The sequence below is a fragment of the Triturus cristatus genome, chromosome 1_2, assembly GCF_964204655.1.
Source record: "Triturus cristatus chromosome 1_2, aTriCri1.1, whole genome shotgun sequence".
In the NCBI taxonomy this organism is placed as follows: domain Eukaryota; kingdom Metazoa; phylum Chordata; class Amphibia; order Caudata; family Salamandridae; genus Triturus; species Triturus cristatus.
In genome coordinates, this window is record NC_140580.1 from 344,276,599 (window position 1) to 344,285,855 (window position 9,257).

The window sequence follows — 9,257 nt, forward strand, 5'->3', positions numbered from 1 at the left end:
CCCTTAAGAGGGGAACTGAAGCAACCTCAGGCCAGGTATGGCTTTTTTAAGTATCATCAGTGAGGCATAGCTTGTGTTTTGTGGTGCAGTGACCTTTGACCCATGTTTTGACCTACCCATTGCACTTATGCCATCTACTGCAACAAACAACAAGGTGATGGAAGGAATGTTTTAATTAACTTTAACCACTGGCAATTGCAAAGTCTGGATTCCAGTTTTTTGCCCTTTATGCTTCCCTAGACAGACACCTGCCATGCTCACTGTGCCATAGGACATGAGCTGTATCCTGCTGATTAGGCCCACATAGGGTGAATCCAGTCTGGGATGGCTTGTGTTCCCAATTAGAGGTGACTAATCCTAGCAATGTGGCTAGAGTGTTCGTTTCCAGCAGTGCCAACACCTCTTTGCAGATGTCTGGTTTCTCTCCAAGTTCACATGGTGGGCAAAAAAAGAACTACAATAGGGTCCTGAGTAATTAAGAGTAACAGGCCTATACATTAATAAAATCCAAACCTTAACTATATTTAACATAGTTTCAAACATCTAATTTAAAGGTTAAAGGAGATTTTGACATTTTTAACAGAAAAGGTTTGCCTTACAGACATACTCTAGAGGCACAATAACCATCCTTGACTGGCTTGCTAGTGACAGTATTCCTGGAAGACAGTGACTTGCCCTTGGGGAAATGGAAGCAAGGAATGTTGTCAACAAGTGGTCACGAAGCAAGGATTAGCCATCTGGGAAGCGGGACAGACAGCTTGCAGAACAAAGAGCGGCTTTTACAGTTCTTCCTTTGACTTGGAGATGCCAAATGGGACTGTCAGTAACTGCTGCCGTTCGTTCCATTGGCCATCATAGACTTTCTCGCTTGATCCCTAGCAAGATGAAAATCTTTTTCAGCCTCTACAGAGGCTCGTCTCCATAGGTGAATGGCTAGGAAAGGACCGTAACTCCCCCAGGTGGAGGATGGTCTGAGCTAGGTTCTTTTAGGGATTTGAGAAATGTTTGTAGTAAACCAAGAAAGGAAGTTCTGAAGAAGGAGCTGGGGATACTGTGAGAAAGCAGACTGGATTGGATGTAGGAGTTCTCAATCTCTGACTGTGCACAGGATAAGACTGACACATCACCACCACCTCGTCAGAAAAATCCTTACTGGGGCTGAAAACACCTGGAAGAAAAAGGACTCTGTCTGAAAGCTGGATAATGGTTAACTAAGGATAATTGGCTCTTGTTGGTACACAGGGACTGGAACTCATCGCCAAGGGTCAGGAGATTCCCTGTTGTTTCTTGCTACATGGGCACAAAAAACTGAAGGATTCCTGACTCCAAGAAGGCCCAACTGACAAATGAAGACTGGACACTACAGTAGGTTTGGCTGGAGAGAAACCTTTTGCTTTGAAGCTTGCCCTGAGGTAGTTGGTACTGCTTGAACTTAGCATGCATTTCTCTGGAGAATTGCCAGCTATTTGTGCCACAGCGACCAGGAATTGAGGGGAATTTGCCTTAGAACTGTGAGACCTGATCAGGGTGAGTTTATTAAGTAGGTAAGGGTACTCATGTATTCAGTGACTGACTGGGATACACAATGTTATCTAGCACTTTCCAAACAGTGTCAATAGTTAAGAATTTAATATCACTTTCTAGAGTTAGATGCAAATATGATTTTTTTCTATTTTTTAATGTAAAGTATCTTTTATTCATTTTTGGTTAAGTCAAATTTCTTTTATTTTTAAAAAAAACTTTTGATCAAACTTTGGCTCCTTGATATTTTTGGGAGAAAGAAGATTGATAGACCGTGGCCAGCCTCACTTTGGTGTAGGTGAAGGCTGTGTGCAAGGAGAGGAGGCTCAAGCTGACCAGAAGGTGAGGAAGTAAGATTATGAGAAGGCTGTCAGAACCTGGCAGGAGGCTTGCCAAATGCAGATCACCTTGGAGGAGAATGCAGCAGATGAAGAAGCTGCAATTTAGAGGAATGACCTGCATCAAGGAACATCTTTGCCTGCGTTAGTCATGGCTGGATGTGATGTTGCCTTTTGCAGTTGTCCCTTATCCTCTTGCTCTACTGAATAAAAAGGCAGCCTTTTCCCAAGAAGAGAAAAAAGAAGTGTGAGCCCCGACTGCTGAGGATATGGCAGCACATGCCCTTGAGAAAAAATACAGCAGTTGCCGTTCAAGCTGAAGCTAAGGTGAAGAAGACAGCAGTAGCCCTGCCTGCTGAGGAGAAACAGGCAGCAGCAACTCTTGCAGTGGAAGAAAGTAGATTGGGCTTGGAGGTTTGGAAGGCCGTACTGTTGCAAGAGAGGTGCCAGCACAAGGTGGACTTTCCAGGAGGGCATCAGAGTCCAGCAACTGTGGTGGTAGTGACAAGGCGGTACCCAGGAGGGTCTGTCACTCCTTGCTCCTTTAGGCTTATGGGATTGCTAACAAGACAACTAAGGTAGATAAAAACGCTTGGTTTGTGAAAGCTTTTTCTTGTACAGGGAAGGGATGGCATCCTAAACCTTGAAGAGTCAGAGAGGGATGAGTATAAACAGATGAAGGCTACCTTCATTCACACCTTTGCTCTCACATCACAGAGTTCAGGGACTCCCTGAGGAATCAACAGTCTTGGGTGAGTTTTTTTGATTGTGTCATAGAAGTCAGTGGAAAGTTGTGTGAATGGCAGTAAAGAAAATAAATATTATGGTCTGTATAATTTGTTTTTGTGAGAGCACATGTTAAGTCGCTGTTTCACATAATTCACTAGCATTTGATTGAAAGTTCGCCGATCCCAGGAATGTTAGTTCAGAGGTTGGCCTCTGACTAGGCAGCAGTGCCAAATAAGGTATATGAGGAAACTAGGCTGAAAAAAAGAATAAAAAAGAGCACAAGTGGATAGATTACCCTCATTTCCATGAGTTAGTGGGAAGTTGAACCTATGGCTTTAATGCTTTCCAATACTGTGAAGTACAGGCAGTGGTCTATCAGAGGAAGAGGGGGGAGGTTCTGAGAAACACTGGAGCAGCATGACTCAGGCAGGTGTCAGCTGATATCTCTGGAGCAGATCCTTCCTGATATGAGCCACTGCATGCTGAATGCTGACAATCACTTCAGCTACCATCCTTTGGCAATGGTTTCTTGGTGTAGGTAACTATTTCTCGATAAATAGCAGCAAGCTTTTCCATTCCTGTAAACTGTCTGCTAGGGAATGTTTGGACCACTCTCCTCCAGGGCCAAAGTTGACTATTGGAAAAATCCAGGAAACTGAATTCTTGAAAGTATAGTCCCGGTTCAGGTGACAAAGAGAAAGGGAAAAGAATGTGAGAAGTCGGTCACAGAAAGTCCAGCTGCCCTGGTGGAGAACCCAGACCCTGTATTGAAGGATGTGTTTACCCCAAGAGTCCTGCCGTTGCTGGCTGAGTGGCATGCTGTAAGTACAGCAAGAGCGCTGCGCTCTTGAAGACCTTTAGTAACAGACTGAGACATCAGAAAATGCAGACACTCTGGCCCACTGTGTATTTGCTGTTTAGGAGGTGTCATCTGTAGTGAGGTCAGGGAGCCTAAATATGGGTAGTCCAAAGGCTGATAGTGCGCTGAAGCTACAAGGACTTCTACTTGCCAACTACATCCACTTGGCTGAAATCCAGGGGCACAGCAAAACCTTAGGTTGATCAGTCCCTGATAGAGTGTAAAGATGTCTGCTGCTCCTGCATGACTTGGCATGTGAGTGGCAAGTCAAGACGAGGGCTCAAGATTCCTCATATTACACTTTCTGATGGATACATCTGCCTGTGAATTACTCACCTTTTGAATACCCCCTGCGCCAGCATTCCGCGGAAATTCTTTTCCTAGCTCTCCCACGTTGATGAGGACGCCATAATAGCACGGCTCTGCTCGCAACTCCATATGACGTCATCGGAGCCATAAGACCGTGCTGACGTCCGTTCCCTTTTGACACGCAACGTTTTTTTCTAGGGACTCTCCATTTTCTTGGTAATTACTTTGTTTCTTCGAATATTTCAGATATGACTACTTCTAAGAATACTGGATTCAAGCCCTGCAGGGAGTGTGGCGGTCATATGTCGATGACTGATCCCCACAATGATTGCCTTTGGTGTTTGTCTTCCGACCACGACGTCTAAGAGTGTCTGTGCTGCAGGAAAATGAATCCTAAGGCTTTAAAGGAAAGTGAGGCAAAGCTCTTCATAGCTAAAGCGAAGAAGGAGAAGAGGGGTCGAAAACGTTTGAAGTTGTCAACTTCGTACACTTCAAAAACCAGGAAGCACAAGAAGTCGAAGAAGAGGCATAGATCTCTGCATCACTCTTCGAAGGGCAAGGCATCGAGGTCGCTTTCACCGGCTCAGCGGCGTCGGAGAAAAGACTTTGTCTCCATCGCTGCCTTCTTCTCCGCAGGCAACTCCGATTCACTAAAGGTACTGCGATGCCCAAGAGGTCTCCGACACCCAGGGAGCCTTCTCCTGTTCATGTGGCTTCGCCCGTGCGGGCGCCGTCTCCACCGGCTCCGCAGCCTCCAGTTAGGCCTCAGGTGGATCAGGTTGATCCTGTTCAGGAAGGTACAGATTCTTATCCTCCTTTTCCTGGCCCTGGCCCTGGAACGGATCCTACGCATTTTTTAATGCGATGTTTGCCAGGGCCTCCCATCCTACCGGTGCGCCTTTGGGCCCCGTGGGGCCATTGGCCTTTAATTTTGGTGTTCCTCATCATTATGCCCAGGCGCTTTTCGTGCCATTCATACCGACGGCTCCGGCTTGGCATTTTCCGGCGCCGAGGTCTTCCACTCCAAATCCTCGGACTCCATCTGTTGTCGAGTCGACGCCGCCTCGGATTCGATCGGTGCCGATGCTTGATCCTGAAGGTCCTCCTTAGACGCCGATGCCGTCATCACCGGCATCGCGTCTGGCGCTGCCGATCCTGATGCAGCGCTCTAGGAGGAATGCGCAGAGACTGCTTGAAGAGGAAGAATATAGGCAAGAACAGGAGGAGGGAGAAACTGTCGACTCTGTTAACAAATTTGAAGGCCTACGAGAGGCCAGTGGGTTGGATACTTCCCCAGAATGGGAACTCTTCTCACCAAAGGCTGGGATTTCACAAGATGTTGCTCCTTATCATTTAGTCGTAAGGAAAGCAGCTGAGTTGCTTGACATGCAATTTCCTTCAATTGAAATTAAATCTAAAATTTTGACTGAGGTTCTCGATACGTCTTCTTCAGTATCTAAGCCTCTTCTGCCCTTCAATGAGGCTTTGACAGAACCTATTTTGGAAGTTTGACAAAGACCCTTAACTGCTCCAGCCGTTTCCAGGTCTATTGCAAGAAGGTACAAGCCGGCTCCTGGGGATCCTACATTTCTGTCTACTCATCCATCACCTGAAAGCTTGGTGGTCCAAGCTTCTTGCTCCAAACAGTCATCTGGTTCCTTCCCTACCATCCCGGGCGATAGGGATTCTAAAAAGATGGAGCAGGCAGCTAAAAAAGTCTTTTCATCTGCAAGTATGGCATTGAAATCTACTTATGCTACCTGCTTACTTGGAAGATATATCCATGCTCTTATGGACTCTGTTAAACAGCTTAGCCCCAAAGCAAAGTAAGAATAGAGGCTGTTTTCGAGGAGCCGCTCAGCAGCAGTCCTACTCCTCCTCCTCCTCTTCTTCTCCTCCCCCCACCGTTGGTGCCACAGGAAAGCAGCTCTAGATCCTCCATCTTAAAGCATGTTGGGCCTGTAGGGAGTCAGGTGTCCCACTTTCTACAAGATTGGAAATCGATTACTTGTGGAGAAGTGTGGCTCAATGGTTAGAGCAGCAGACCTCGATGCAGAGCACTGGTCTGGGACCAGGGTTCGATTCCCGCCGCGGCAGGGTCTCGGGCTATAAATTCCTCGGACCGGATATTCTCGCCTCAGTGCCTATTCTAATCATGGGTCCCACGCTGCAACTCTGGGCAATAGCTTGCTTAATCTCCACATCGGCCCCAACAGCGCTGGGATGCCTGGTTTCACCATGGGGGTGCCCAGGAGTGGACACTTCACACGGATAGCCAGGAAGGGTTCCTTCAGCGGTATGAGTACAGCGCTGAGATACCCGTAGAGGTGATCGGCGCTATATAAATACCTATACATTTACATTTACATACCGTTTGGTTTTGAATCTTGTAGAGAATGGGTACACGCTCCCTTTTTTAGAGTTTGATCCTCCTTAACCTCCTCGCCAGGGTTGGTGTTCAGAGGACCACTTGCTGCTTTTGCAGCAGGAGGCTCTTACCTTGCTACATAAAGGTGCGATAGAGGTGGTTCCAGAGCGGGAAAGGGGTCAGGGGTGCTACTCCCGGTAATTCATGATTCCCAAAAAGGATGGTCGATTGAAACCGATCCTGGACCTAAGGATTTTTAATCTTTACCTCATCCAGGAAAAATTCAAAATGTTGACCTTGCCTCAGGTTCTTCTTGTGCTGCAACAGGAAGACTGGATGGTGTCCATCGATTTGCAGGATGCGTAGTTTCATCTTCCTATTCTGAAGTTGCATCGGAAGTATATCCATTTCACGGTAGGATCGCAACACTTCCAGTTTGTGGTCCTCCCGTTTAGTCTGACTTCCGCACCTCCAATCTTTACAAAGGTGATGGCGGTGGTAACGGCACATCTCAGGAGGTCAGGGGTTCCGGGGTTCCTGTTTTCCCCTATCTGGATGACTGGCTGTCGAAAGCAGAGTCTCTGGAGTTGGTGTTGCGCCACTTGCAAGCAACAATGCAACTGTTGTTCAACTTGGGTTTCTCGATAAATGTACCCAAATCTCACCTAGTGCCTTCTCAGCGCAGTCTGTTCATTGGGACAATACTGGACCCTTCTGTGTGTCGGGCATTCCTGCCTCCGCAGAGGATTCTTGACATTCAGGGGATGATTCCTTTGTTTCACTATGGAGCGGTTGTTCCAGTCCTGAAGGTTCTGTGTCTGCACGGTCTGTTCGCTTCCTGCATACTGTTGGTCAGTCATGCATGCTGGCACATGAGGGCACGCCAGTGGTGCCTCTGCAGGCAGTGGTATCAACACAACGAAGATCTCGGGGAGATGGTCAGAATCTCCAGAGACGGTGCAGCGGAGCTGACTTGGTGGGGTGTGCGGGGCAACCTGTCTCAAGGAAAGCCCTTTCAGCCTCCTCTGCCGGTGGCCACAGTGATCTCAGATGCCTCCACTCTAGGGTGGGGTGCTCATCTGGGGGATCTGGAGGTCAAAGGTCTTTGGTTTCCAGAGGAAAGGTTGCTTCACATCAACCTTCCGGAATTGCGGGCGATACGTTTGGCACTAAAAGCTTTCCTTCCTTCCCTTCGCGGTCAGTCAGTTCAGGTCCTGACGGACAACACTGCTGCGATGTGGTACATCAACAAACAGGGAGGTGTAGGGTTGTATCGCCTCTGTCGAGAGGCCCTGCGACTCTGGTCCTCGGCTCAGGGCCTTCAGATTTGTGTTTTGCAAATCATCTTGCTGGTGTGCTGAATGTTCGTGCGGACAGTCTCAGTTGGCATTACTCGGCGGATCACGAGTGGCGGCTTCATCCGGAGGTGGTCCATCACATCTTTGAGATGTGGGGGTCTCCTCGGTTGGACCGGTTTGCCGAGAACGCGTTCTGCCCGTTGTTCTGCAGTCTCCAGCATCCGATGCAGGGAGTGCTGGGGGACTCGTTTCAGTTGGATTGGAGCTCGCAACTCCTTTATGCGTTTCCTACAATACCCTTGATTCCTCGGGTTCTGAGGAAGATCCGCCAAGACCAGGCCCAAGTTATATTGATCGCTCCGTATTGGCCAAGAAGGGTGTGGTATACAGATCTACTTCACCTCTCATCGCACCCTCCGCTCCGTCTCACTTTCAGGGCAGACCTCCTCTCGCAATCGCAGGGGCAGGTTCTACACCCCCACCTCCAGAGCCTGCACCTTCATGCCTGGAGATTAAACGGGGCAATCTGAGTTTGTTCTTTCTCCCTCCGGATATGGTGGATGTTTATCATCCAGGAGGCACCAAATCTGTGTATTCTTCCAGATGGTCCAAATTTGTGAAATGGTGTGGAGAGAGGTCCATTGATCCTTTACCTGATGTGTGAAGTTTTTCCCTTTCCTTGGCCCGGCAGGGTTGTGCTGTGGCTACAGTTAAAGGTTATTTATCGGCTTTTATTTGTTTGCCGGATCAGCAGTCTTTATTCAAATCTCCGGTTGTTATGAGGTTCATTAAGAGCCTAACAAATAAGTTTCCTCCCACTCCTTTCATTATGCCTCGGTGGGATTTAAATCTTGTTCTTACCTTCTTAATGGGTTCTCCATTTGAGCCTCTTCATAGTTGTCCTTTGAGGCTTCTCTCTTTTAAGACGGTTTTCTTGATTGCCTTTACCTCGGCTAGGCGGGTAAGTGAGCTTCAGGCTCTTAGTTCTAAACCTCCATTCTTAACCATTCATGCAGACAAGTTGGTTCTTGGGACCAGGGCTGCTTTCCTTCCCAAGGTAGTTACTCCTTTCCATTTGGGACAGTCTATTACCTTACCTACCATCTATCCTCCCCCCTCACCCTTCCAAGGAGGAAGTGAGACTTCATCGTTTGTATCCTAAGAGGGCTGTCAGTTTCTATTTGGACAGAACCAAGGATTTGAGGCTGGACGATCAGCTCTTTGTGGGCTACGTTGGGCGAATGAAAGGCAAGGCTGTGCACCAGCGTACTCTCTCCCGGTGGATCATCTTGTGCATCAAGATCTTCTACTCCTTGGCCAAGATGGACCCGCCTGAAGGTATCAGAACTCATTCTACCAGAGCTAAGTCATCTTCTGCTTTGGCTAGAGGTGTTCCTGTTGTTGATATTTGTAAGGCAGCAACTTGGGCCTCCCTCCATACTTTTGCGAAGCATTACTGCTTGGATTTGCAGGTTAGGAGGGACAGCCATTTTGCACGTTCTGTTCGGCAAGATGTTTTGGTTTAGTCAGGTGGACACCCTCCTCCGGGAGAGGCATGGCTTTGGGATTCTATTCAAAAGGTGAGGAATCCACAAGCAGATCTATCCATCAGAAAAACAAGTTACTTTCCTTCGGTAACGCTTTTTCTGGTGGATACAGTATCTGCCTGTGGATTCCTTACTGTCCCACCCGCCTCCCCGTTGTCCACCTGTTGCTACCAAAAATGCTATAATTGTTTGACATGATTATTTTTTAATATGTCTTTTTCATGCTTACGGTTTGATATTGGAAAATGCTTGGTTTGTTGCCCTTTTTCCATGCTATAATTGGGTATG